Genomic DNA, 12,671 nt, shown 5'->3' on the forward strand with positions numbered 1-12,671 from the left:
AAGCCTAGGCTCCATGGAATGGCCATACGTGTTCACTAGATAAACTGTCTGATACTTGTTCAGTAGCTAATAGTTACTAGTAAAGGAAGTGGAAAAGGAAAGCCACAGTCCCAGCTTTGCTTTATCAGCCTTTTCCACTTGCTTAGCAAAGTGCGTTTAATCAGTATTATGATACTTCCAATTCAAATTACTTATCCAAAGGCAGAGAACTAATCTTTCACTGTTTTCTAGCGGGACTAATATTGTCCTTTACATTTGTATTTCAGGACTCTGACAGAGATGGATAGTTCCGCACAGGAAAAAAAAAAAAAAAAAGAAGAAGAAAGAAATGAGTTACGTTAAATTACGTTACGTTATAATTCTGCGCCTATGACTTCTTTCTTAACATGACTTCATGCTACTTTTTAATTTGCTTTTTGTTGTTGTTGCTCTGATGGTGGTATTACTTTTGTTTAAGTCTCACACATGTAAATCTCTTTCTGTTTCCCAATTCCCTGCTTTTGTCCCTTAGCCAAAGGGCAAGCAATGTTTAAGCAGCTGCTGGTTCTGTGGCTCTGGGGCACTAGTAAGTCTCATAATTAAACACTGTGCGCTCTTCAACTTCATCCATAGCCTTTTTGAACTGGTAACTATTCATGTAAAAAAAAAAAAAATTTGTGTGGGCCTTTAGCTCCTTATCCCTCTAATAGACAGATCCTCCCAAGGAATGCTAAGTCCAGCTCCCTCCTCAATCCTTATAAATTTAAAGAGCGGATTGGAAGGCTAATTGTGCCTCACGAACAGAAATGACCTGGTGAAAACGTATTTACCGATATACACCCAGAAAAGAAAGAAACGGAGAGAGGGGAGGAGGGAGGGAGGAAGGAAGGAAGAAAGAGAGGAAGGGAAAAAATTAAAACATCCACGTTACCAATATATAAATTATTATCAATTTAATAAGTGTAATTACAACAATAAGTAATCTGAACTATGTCACTGCATTAAAGTGTCTGACACGTTGTAAGCATTCAATAAATATTAATTAAGTCAATAAAAAGGATTAAATTAATGACACGTAACTTTATGCCAATTAGGCATGTATTGTTATGTATTTTCACAGTTTAAGCACTGAATTCTAGTTAAATTCATTTCTAACTAACAACTGGAGGCTTGAGGTCTCCCAGAGGTAACTTGAAGGAAAGGCCTGGTGATCTACTTCCGGGAAAAAAAAAAAAATTAGCGGTTGAAAACCCTATGAAGTGCAATTCTACTGTGACACACATGGGCAACTATGTTTGTTTACTTCTGAAGGTCAAGATACATTCCATCCTGGGGCATGTGAATTGAATTTACTAATGATGTTGGCTGTCTTAGTTTTCACTGTGGTCATGTAGGTACTGTTTCTAAAATCATTTCATATTTAGAAAAAAATTATTTTTAAAGAATGTACTGAATGGCTCCTGTGGATGACTGTTCAAAATCCACCTAACAATAGTCAATATGAAACAAAAGAGAGAGAGAGAAAAGAAAATGACAGTGTTATCGCCAAGATGTCAAATAGCTTATGAGGGTTCTTGGATTAATTTGGATGTGGTCATTATTTTTAGAATCTCGGTCAAAATGTAATTCTAGGTCTTTTTTGATTTTTTTTTAAGCACACGCGGTTCAAAAAATTATAAATGGGCAACTTGAGAAGGTTCTGATTAATTTATTTTTCTAGTTAACTCTTTCTTTAGACTCAAAAATAATCTCCTTGGTTCTAAACTTAATTGTTAAAAATCATCTACGGCTTTTCCACATAAGTATTAGGAAGCATAATTTAACACATGCGAAGTGTTCAAGGATTCCTTCAAGTCTTGTAGTGGCTCAGAATCAGTATTTGGAATCTCTGACAGGAGCACAGAGGTGAAAGGCGTAAGAGATTGGGCTGTATCTCGCCAAACAGTAGAACATATCCTGCCTGACCTTTGATTTCGGAATAAATATCCCACATTTATTGTTTTTTTGTGTGCTTGCATTTGCTTCTTTTTTTCAGGAAAACAGAGAGAAAAATCTAGTTAATTTAGAATTCCAGATCTTTTCCTGCTAAGCAAGTTTTCCTTTGTAATTTCTACCTTACCATTTCTAAATTTTAATAAATGGATAAGTAGTTCCATTATTAAAAGAAAACCTTAGTACTTATTTTCTAAACTAACCTAAAGCACTAAGATGAATCTGTTTATACTAAAGCAACCAATCAGTAAGTATTTGTTTGGTCTTACCATAAACCCGTGAGTGAGGTTAGTAAAAATAATTGAACAGCATTGGTATTTAACTTGGGTAAGAATATTAATTTTTTTTTTTTTCCCTAACAAGATTTACCTCCTGGGGCATGGTGAATTATACCTACTAATTATGTTGATTATATTTATTTCCATTGTGGTCATGTAGATATTGTTTCTAATAAAATAATTTCATATTTAGAAAAAATAGAATTATTTTTAAAGGATTTACAGAATGACTGTAAAAGCCGACTCGTGTTTCCATAAGCTAAGTAGTAATAAATAAATATATTCTGGAGTCAAGCAAAACTTTGCTGTGATTAAATATGTGCAGATGTCACAGATAGTCCCTCAGAGCCTAGAGATAAGGTGGCATTCAAGTCACAGTTGCTCTGTTTGCAGTAACAACATAACCTTTACAGTTCTGGCTTCCAGCATCTTGAATGAAAATGATATGTCTGCCACTTAGATATTTTTACAGGATTTAAAATACACAGTCAACATTTCTGGAGTGTCGATCTGTAAGGAACACCTTTATGATTTCCAGAGCTTGTACACAGCAGAAAATGCAAGAAGGAATGAGATACAAATAATAGAAAGATGATTTCTAACACGAAAAGTGCAAGACAAGTCATTGCCAGCTCTTCTTTCTTCAGTTAAGCACTGATATCAAAATAAGCATTTGGATTCAAGGGTAAGTGTAAGTCCTGCCTCAGAAAGGGTATTTCCAAAGATGTAAAGGTTATATTCATAAGCTGAGCTGCAAGAGACAATTTTCCTGCTGTGAGGCCTGACAGGAGCAGCGGAGTCAGCAGGATGTTAAAAGTCCTTCTCCAGACATATGTGAGCAAAGCTACTGAACTGATCCAAAGCTCATTATGTTTGCTGACAGTCATTTTGAAAAAACAAACACCAAACACTTCTGAGTTTGCCAGTGCAAATATGGATCCGTTAGTATTTCAAAAAAGGAGAAAAATCTTAATTTTTTTTTTAATTTGGAGAGTGATTGTGTCTTTAATTTAAAATATTAATGTTTAGAAAAATGTCCTACCTGACTGCTTATAAAAATCAAATTATTTATCTTGTAACTTTATACCAGTGGTCCTAAAAATATTATCATAGGAAAGCCAAGTACATAGCCACACGTTCTTTAATATGGTCAGAGTGATAGAGCTTCTTTCCATTGCTGGATATTTTATTGCTTTGAGGAAGAAAGTGTAAAAAATGAAAAAATCAAAATAAAGTGAAGAAAATTGTATAATTTACTTATTCAATTTGTTTTGCTAAGGAGTACAAAAGGGAAAATGCCAAGGCAGAATATATTTGCAAAAATAAAGAAGCAGAGGTAGGCTGAAATGTATGATATTGCGACCCTAACACTCCCCAGCATGCTTTCTCCTTTTCAAAATGGGTGACTGAGAGCTTGACATAACTAACACCATGATGAACCTATAGGTTTTTTTTTTTTTTCTTTTTTCTTTGCCTTCTCCTTTTCCCATACATTTGTTAATTACTTTTATTTGCTCTGTCTGGCCACCTATGGCTTATGAACTCCCACAGGAAGATTAGAGCCCAGATGTCTGATATGTATATCTTTAGCCTGATAAGGAAATGTCCCGCATGTATCTCTTTAGTATGATAAAGGTCTCTTGTAATTACCTTGCAATGAATAACAACACTTCTAACCTTTGTAAAAATCATATATAAGCTCTAATGTATAAAAATGCCTTTTGGGACTCCATAGAGACAACCCGCATTGCTGTCGGATCCCTGGTGCTGGACACCTCCTAAATAAAACTTTCTAACTCTTTCTTACTTGGAGTATGTTTTGTTGGCTCGACTGCTCCAGGGCATGGACCCTATTCGGGTAACAATACTGTTAAAAGTTTAAATTTTGTGTTTCCAAGGGATAAATAAATTCCAAAAGTCCTTCTTCCCCTTTGTTAACTGCAAAATTAACACGGTTTATTTTTTGGACCAACCTCCTCCCCCTGTCCTTCTTTTAAGGGAGCTCCCAGGTCATTACTCACGTTGGAAATGACATATGTAAACAGTTAATCCCTCTTTTACAGCAAGAAAATGCTGCTTTAATGTGTTAAATTATATAGTATCTTTCCTAAGTTAATCAAAATTCCAATTGCTATCTTATTAAAAACAATTAAAAGCATCATCCTAGCTAATATTCTTTGTGTGGTTACAGCTCTTCTCATATTATTGGCATTTGATGTTCAGAGCAAATCCATAAAGTTCCTGAGGGAAAAGAGTCCATGCATGGAGTGCCTACTATACTCCAGGCCCCAGGCAAGGGACCAGAGGTTAGAAAGAAGTAGAACAGTGATGAAGACATGGCTTCTTCCCAAATTATATGAGTCAGGCATGAGGAACTAAAGCCTGTCACTCAAGCAAATGAAGAACCAAGAGATGGGAGGAAATACCAAACCTAGGTCTTCCATTGGCTCACTAGGTGACCATGAGGGGTTCATTTTCTCTCTTTCATAATGTAAAAGGCACATAAATGTTTTTGTTTTCAGGTAGACTTTATACCCTCTATCATATTTGTAAATTAGTTTGAGGAAAAAAACCACTTATCTTAATCTCTAAAAAAGGATTAATCAATAAATCCAATGATTAAATAACATATTATCTATAAGTGCATTCACAACCCTAAATATAATATCAAGTTTTTATGTTTTTAAGATAAAAATAAATGAATATAACTTTGTAGCCCTTGCATTTTCCTATATGAACATTTATTTCACAATTTCCTCACAAATGAAAAACATTTTGATTTTTGTTAAAGGAACAAAACTAAGAAATTAAAGCAAAGTAAATGACGCCAAGATGTTATCATTTTCGCTTGAATTCTAGATTTCCTGCTCACATATTTTCCCATAGATAATACCTCGCATTGTTCTTCGGCCTGTTTTATAATGGAAGGGATATTGATTAGATGTGCTCAAAAGTAGGTAAACAGATACAAAAGAAAGCTTACAAAAATCACAAATTTATTTATTTTTTTAATGAAAATTTTTCATCAAGTATGACTAGGTGATTAGAGTTCCAAATATTTTCTAAAATAATATTCAGGTCCACAATTAAGCTTGTCCCAAGCTATGCATAATAAAGACGCTTTTTTATATATAAAGATGGTATTCCTGGTCCTGTTGATTCAAAAATCTCTTCTGTCCATCACCTGTGGACAAAGCTCAGCACGTAGAAAATGCAAAGATGGAACCCACCTCTCACATGCCGTTTGTCAGGAAAATGCTGAGCTTTGACCAGCAGAGGTATGGGGTTGGCAGGGAGGTGCCCATATCCTCCTACATGGCCCCCCTCCTGTGACAAACAACATTTGTGAAACTGCAGCCTAGGCATCAGGGTAGAATGTATGGCAATGGAACTGGGCCAAAAGGCATACTCTGAGGAGTGGTCAACCTGTGACCTTGACCTCATTAGCAGCAAACTGTAACCAACCGCTAATTACCTTATGGCTTTACTGTAAATTGTATGTGTGCATATGCAAACTTCATATGTGTGTATGAAAATTGTATATGTGTGTGTGTAAATTGTGTACATGGTCGGCACCTAAAATTTGTAAGAATTTAATATGATGATTTAAGTTAGGGAGAAACCCATTGAACCCATTGCCTTTGAGTCATTGTCATGGATTCCAAATGCCGACTTCTTGGTTAGCAGCCAAGCTCTTAACCACTGGGCCACCAGGGCTCCTGAGTTAGGCAGAGGAGACACTAAATTAACCAACATTTTATAAAGGAAAGTTGAGGTAATATCTTAAGTAGTGACCATTTAAAGAGGTGGAAAATACTCTAATTGTACCAAGTGTATTGATTTGGTCACTTTAAGTTAACTTTGGTTTGCCCTGTTTTAGGAAAGGGAGGGAGGATGTATGTCAGTCAGGATCCCAGTGAAATAAAGCCAACTCCAATGCCAGGGAACATGTGGAGGGTATATCTACATAATACCAGAGCAAAAATGATAGTTTTTAGTATACCTGATAATTTGAGGGGCATATCAATAAATGGAACTATCAGTACAGTAAATAGTTTCTTAGTAAATTCAGTTAGTTCTATATATTATAACTATAACCTGAAGGGCTAATTATACCAAATACAAAATTGATATTTGTAATTTCTGATTTGAGTTAGGGAGGGTGATACTAAATTAGGACATAGTCTAAGATTATAAAATTTTAAGATTATAGGACAAATACTAAGATTATAAAGAGGGCAAATTCTAAGACTATAAAGAGGACAAATTCTAAGACTATAAAGAGGGGTGCTTTACCCATAGCATATGTCCACTGCAACTAATAACTACGAAGTTATATGCCTGACGTGTCTCTGCACAGATCTAGACAAGAGACGGTGGGAAGGCAATTTAAATGTCTAAGCCACCAAACGGTAATTATGGTTTAAAGGAAAAGAAAAGATCTTCAACATCCAATGTGTGTTGAATGCCTGTGTGTGCCTGGCACAGTGCTTTGTCTAGGGCTAGAGTGATGAACAAGACAGACTTCCTGACCTTTTAGGATTTAGATTGTAAGGGCAAATGCAAATTAAAAATAAGAGGCTTTATTCTCTCTGCTGAAAATAAAGTAAGAGGCTCCTCTCTGCCTCCCTTTTCATTCTGCATTTACTTTAGAAAATTTGTAATGGTAAACTCTTTCTCTGTTTCTTTCAGATGTTTTTCCCAGGGAAGGTAAAGCCTCTATCTCCCAGTTTCCTGGGAAGAACCTGTTGCCATCGAGTCGATTCTGACTCATAGTGACCCTATAGGACAGAGTAGAACTGCCCCATAGGATTTCCAAGGAGCACCTGGTAGATTTGAACTGCTGACCTTTTGGTTAGCAGCAATAGCTCTTAACCGCTACGCCACCAGGGTTTCCTTTCTGGGAAGAGATGAACATAAAATTGGTCCTAACAGATAAATTGGTAATTGTTTATCTTAAGATCATTTATGTAATGGGCTGTATCCCCTTAGCTACACAGAATGGAGCGATTTCTGTCTTTGCAATCTCTGTAGGGATTGCCTGTGATGTGCATCACATTCTAGTGGAGAGTTTTCTGGGTTAGCAGGAGATTGTGTTTTTAATTGTATTTCCCCGACAACATTCTCGTGACTGGAGAGAGAAAATATAAATGAAAAAATCAGAGGTTGTGATAGTTGGAAACAGACAGTGTACTATAATCCTGAATAGGGTGGGCATAAACATAGGCATGGTGGTTAAGGGGAGGCCTGCCTTAGAAGGTGATATCTAACACAGAACCAGCATTATGAAAATGGGGTTAGTGAATAGTGGGAGAAAATAAAAAACTGATAGAAACATAATGGTGAAAATGGAATAAAGTCATCACAAGACCAGAAACACTGCTCCCTTACCCAGCCACCATTTTTTTCCTTCCTATCCCAATCACCAATGCAGTTACAATTTGTTCAGAGTTAGCAGTGACCACACAAACAAACAAAAAAGTCTGTCTTTTTGTTTTTTTAAGTCACTTCTGGGGGAAAAATTTCCAATGATAAAGGTGATTATTTTTGAGCACTTGCTATGCCATAGGCATGTTATGTATACCATTTTATTTAATCCTCACAACAGTCCTAGGAATAAATTGTTATTATTCCCATCTTGCAGCTGAGTAAGCTGAGACAGAGCTAAATAATTTGTCTGAGGTTACACAGCTGTGGAAGAGCGGAGCAGTCGGACCTGTAAGCCTGTCTTTTTTAATATTATATTAGAAAGAAAATGAAGGAAAGAACATGAAATGCTCTCTGACTCCCTTTATTCATCTAATCACGTTCCCACGTACTATACTGAATTTTATCCTTGATTACTTAATTGTGGTATAAAAATACACATTGAAATCTCTGGCGACACTACTTTGAAATGCCAATAATATTTGTAGGGAAAATGGTGGGAGGGATTTCATCAGATTTCATTTAAATTCCCCAATCACCCAGCTGTAAGTTTGTTTGCCTTAAACAAGCACTATCTTATTTTTTAATTCATCTTTTCTTTATAGAAGTCTGCATTTCATCAAGACGCTTGACCTCCAACTTCAGTCAGTTTTGACTTGACTCAGCATCAAGCATAGAAGGTGAAGTGACGATGTGATTATGAAACCATTATTCTAATAATATTTTAATCATTCTTACTAACAGCCCTTTACTTCCAGTTGATAAACGCACTTTAAAAAGGCAAACATATGCAAAAAGGTTTACCTAGAGTTCCTATTTATATAGGAAACATTCATGAGCATAAAAGTGCAGAATAAATTATTGTGATTGGTCATAGAATGAGAGAATAGAGTCTGTAGTATTTTATACCTAATTCATTATCTACTGAGAATGGAACTATAAATGAATCAACATACTCATAAATTTGTAGATTTTCATTACCATCGCTATATATAAACCCCAACCAAACCCATTGCCCTCCCAGTTGACTCCAACTCATAGTGACCCTGTATATAACTACCCAAAATGCAAACCAACTTATCCATAGTTATTCCTATCTAAAAAGGGGATCTCAGTACAACTCATATTTATGGACAAATTAGGAAGGTCTGATTAATGTCTTTAGATCCAATGAGGTTGGAGAGAGAAACCATCCCAAAAATAAATATACATTATTTCTCTGCTTTTGTTTTCCCTTTAGAATATATCAGGCCAAGATTTTCCTTTGAATAGTTTTCTCTGATCACTCCCATCTCCCCAGAAACATATAGTGTCATGAAGGTTCTCTGAATAATCCCTAGTTCCCATACACATACAGTTACAGTAGTTTAAGTTCTGCATATCTCTTATTTGCTTTTTAATGGTTTACCAGTTTTTGTGGCGTTGTCACAAGAGTAAATACTTCCACACTTGTGGGGCTATACACCCTCAATTAAAATTTAGCTAGACTTTTTAATTAGTTTGGAACTGTTATGCATTGAATTATGTCCCCCAAAAATATATGTTATAAATCCTAACCTCTATGCATGTGGTTATAATCCCATTTGGAAAGGGCTGTCTTCGCTATGTTAATGAGGCAGGATTAGTGTAGGGTGTATCTTGAGTTAATCTCTTTTGAGATATAAAAAGAGATCAAACAAGCCAGCACATAGAGAGATGGGGAAAGAGAGATGCCAAAACACATGGAGATCCCCAAGGAAACAGGAAACAGAAGGTGAAGAGACAAGGACTTTTCTTCACAGCCTACAAAGACAGAAAGCCTTCCCCTAGTGCCAGTACCCAGAATTCGGATTTCTAGCTTCCTAAACTGTGAGAAAATAAATTTCTGCTTGTTAAAGCCACCTGCTTTTGGTACTCTGTTATAGCAATACTAGACAACTAAGACAGGAACCATCCCTAATGGTTTCCACGCAAACTGGTGTTGTTCACATGTAGATAAGGTAATATACCACCAGATGCCCATCTATTTGCACTCCTTTAGGGGCCTAGCATAAACTTTTATGCCTTAAGAAATGAGTCAATGTTAATGAATAATTCATTCACATCTTTGCTTGGCTGTCCTCTTATTATTCAAGTCTCACCTTAACTGTCACCTCAGAGTGTCCTTCCCTGTGCACTAACTTAATGTAGTTCCCAGAGTTCCCTCACAATTCTTTCTTTATTGTCAAAAAAGCACTTAGTGATATCTCTTCCTTTAATTATTTGTTCGTTTTTTAATTTTTTTTTTTATTGCTTCCACAAAAAGTCTGTAAGCACCATGGAGGCAAGGACTTACATTTCACTAAGGTATCCCCAAGAACTAGAACAGTACTTGGCATACAATATGTACACAATATTGGTGTAGTGGTTAAAAGCTTGGCTGTTAACCAAAAGGTTGGCAATTTGAATCTACCAGTCGCTCCTTGGAAACCCTACGGGGCAGTTCTACTCTGTCCTATATGGTCGCTGTGAGTTAGAATCGACTCGACAGCAAAGGTTTTTTGTTTTTTTTTTTAATATATTGAATGATATAGGAGTGCATGAATGAATGAGCAAACAAATACATAGAAAATATATATGTAAATATGTTCATTTCATCCAATAATTATCCCTATCATTACATGTTGTTAAATATTGATTTTAATGAACATGCATTATATAATAAAAGAAAGAACACTTTTTAAACAGTGGTTCTCAAACAGTATGGGAGGTACCTACCCTCCACAGAATATCTGGAGACATTTTTGTTTGAAACAACTGGGAGAGTGATAACAGAATCTAGTTGGAGGCCAGGGATGCTGCTGCGTTACCCAGGACAGCATTCTACAAAAAAAGAAATATCCAGTCTAAAATTTCAGGAGTGTTAGGGTTGAGAAACCCTGCTGTATACCATTCTCTGTTCCTCAAATGAAGTTAATTTAGTACACTTTTATTAGAAGACTACCATATGCTAGTGTCATGCATTGAATTATATCCGACAAAAAATGTGTGTATCAATTTGGCTGGGCAACGATGCCCAGTATTGTGTGCTTGTCCTCCATTTTGTGATTGTAATTTTCTGTTAAAGAGGATTAGGGTGAGATTGTAACATCCTTACGCAGGTCGTATCCCTGATCCAGTGTAAAGGAAGTTTCCCTAGGGTGTGGCCTGCACCACCTTTTATCTTACAAGAGATAGAAGGAAAGGGAAGCAAGCAGAGAGTGGGAACCTCATACCACCAAGAAAGCAGTGCCGGGAGCAAAGCGTACCCTTTGGACTCTGGGTTCCTGTGCAGAGAAGGTCTTAGTCCAGGGGAAGACTGATTACAAGGACCTTCCTCTAGAGTTGGCAGAGAGAGAAAGACTTCTCCTGAAGCTGATGCCCTGAATTTGGACTTCTAGGCTACTAGACCGTGAGAAAATAAATTTCTCTTTGTTAAACGCCATCCGCTTGAGGTATTTCTGTTATAGCAACACTAGATGACTAAGACAGCTAGCATCAAATTGAATTCCTGAGGGGATTAAGACATGTTATAGACAGAAAAATAGACTAAGAGATGGCTGGATAGGTGGATGAATGGACGGACGGACAGACGGATGGACTGACGGATGGATGGATAGATGGATAAATGAATGGATGGATGAATGGATACTACATAGCTAGATAAATACATGCATAATTAGAAAGATGGCAGTGTCAACACTGTGTAGGACTGAAATAAACCATATATAACTGTGAATCTCAGGAAATATACTCTTGCTATTATCTAACCATTTCTCCACAGAACTTTCTGTATATAATAGCAAAATGGCAAATTGCATAAAAATATATACTGAAACTTTTGGAGGGAGACAATATTTATGGTGATCTGTGCTTTAAATGCTAATAGTATTTGTGAAGATACAGGCTATAAGTCGGACCTAATCACCAGATATTAGTTAAGTACCCATGAAACAAACATAATAATGTCTTCTTCAAATGGAAGGTGTGTGCCGTCATCATGAATGAAAATCACTGTGTGACATGAGAGCTGCATTAACTATGTAGATAGAATGGTTCTGTATGTAATGAGGTAGAAAACTGGAATCCAGGGAAAGATTTTGAGCGAAGGGTGTGAGAAAACAATCTCAAGCTTGGAAAAATGTCCAAACAGTTTGGCTTATACTTGGATCACTGGCAGCAGAGTAAAAAGACTTTTAAGTTTCCTTGGAGAGGCACTGCATTCTATAAAGCACGGTTCAGAAATTTGGTTAGAAGTGGCAAAGGAGAAATTTATATAGAGAGAAAAGCAGAGGTAACTCCCTCCCAGTCTTCCTTGTTTCTCTTGTAGTATAGACTGATCCAGAGTGTTCAATTCAGCAACACATATATTAAAATTGGAATAATACAGAGAAGATTTGAATGACCCTGTGTAAGGATAACATGCAAATTCATGAAGCATTCCATATTTTTCAGTGGGATGACATATTCAAAATGCTGAACAAAAAAAGACTGTCAACTAAGAGTTTTATATCCAGCAAAATTATCCTTTAAAATGATGGAGAAATTAAACATTCCCAGACAAACAAAAACTGAGAGATTTGTCACTAGCAGCCCGATTCTACAAGAAATATTAAAGGGAGCCCTTAAAGCCGAGAGGAAGGACACTAGATGATAACCAGAATCCACGTAAAAAGATAAAGAGCACTGATACACGAAAATTCATAAAAAAGAAATATAAATGTATTTTCTTTGGAACACTTTTCATTTCCTATCTGATTAAAAGACAACTGCATAAAGCAATAATTATTAAAATGGGGTTGATGGGCTTATACTCTACAAAGATATAATTTGTATGACAATAGCAAAAAAGGAGGGGAGTAGTAACAGGGATATATTGGAGCAAAGTTTCTGTATACTATGCACCTAATAACATATCCCAAAATTATATAAAGCAAAAACTGACAGAATTGAAGGGAGAAATAAACAATTCAACAATAATTGTTGGAGACTTCAATA

The 12,671-nt window shown here is 36.1% G+C and overlaps 1 non-coding gene across 1 annotated transcript; it reads left to right on the top strand.

Annotated features, from left to right (window-relative positions):
- The first annotated feature begins 12,019 nt into the window (after positions 1–12,019).
- On the top strand, positions 12,020–12,125 carry LOC111819902 (U6 spliceosomal RNA). Its single transcript, XR_002823462.1, has one exon. It is a non-coding gene; the product is annotated as a U6 spliceosomal RNA (small nuclear RNA).
- The last annotated feature ends 546 nt before the right edge of the window (positions 12,126–12,671 follow it).

Source organism: Trichechus manatus, unplaced genomic scaffold (assembly GCF_000243295.1).
Source record: "Trichechus manatus latirostris isolate Lorelei unplaced genomic scaffold, TriManLat1.0 scaffold00020, whole genome shotgun sequence".
Lineage (NCBI taxonomy): Eukaryota > Metazoa > Chordata > Mammalia > Sirenia > Trichechidae > Trichechus > Trichechus manatus.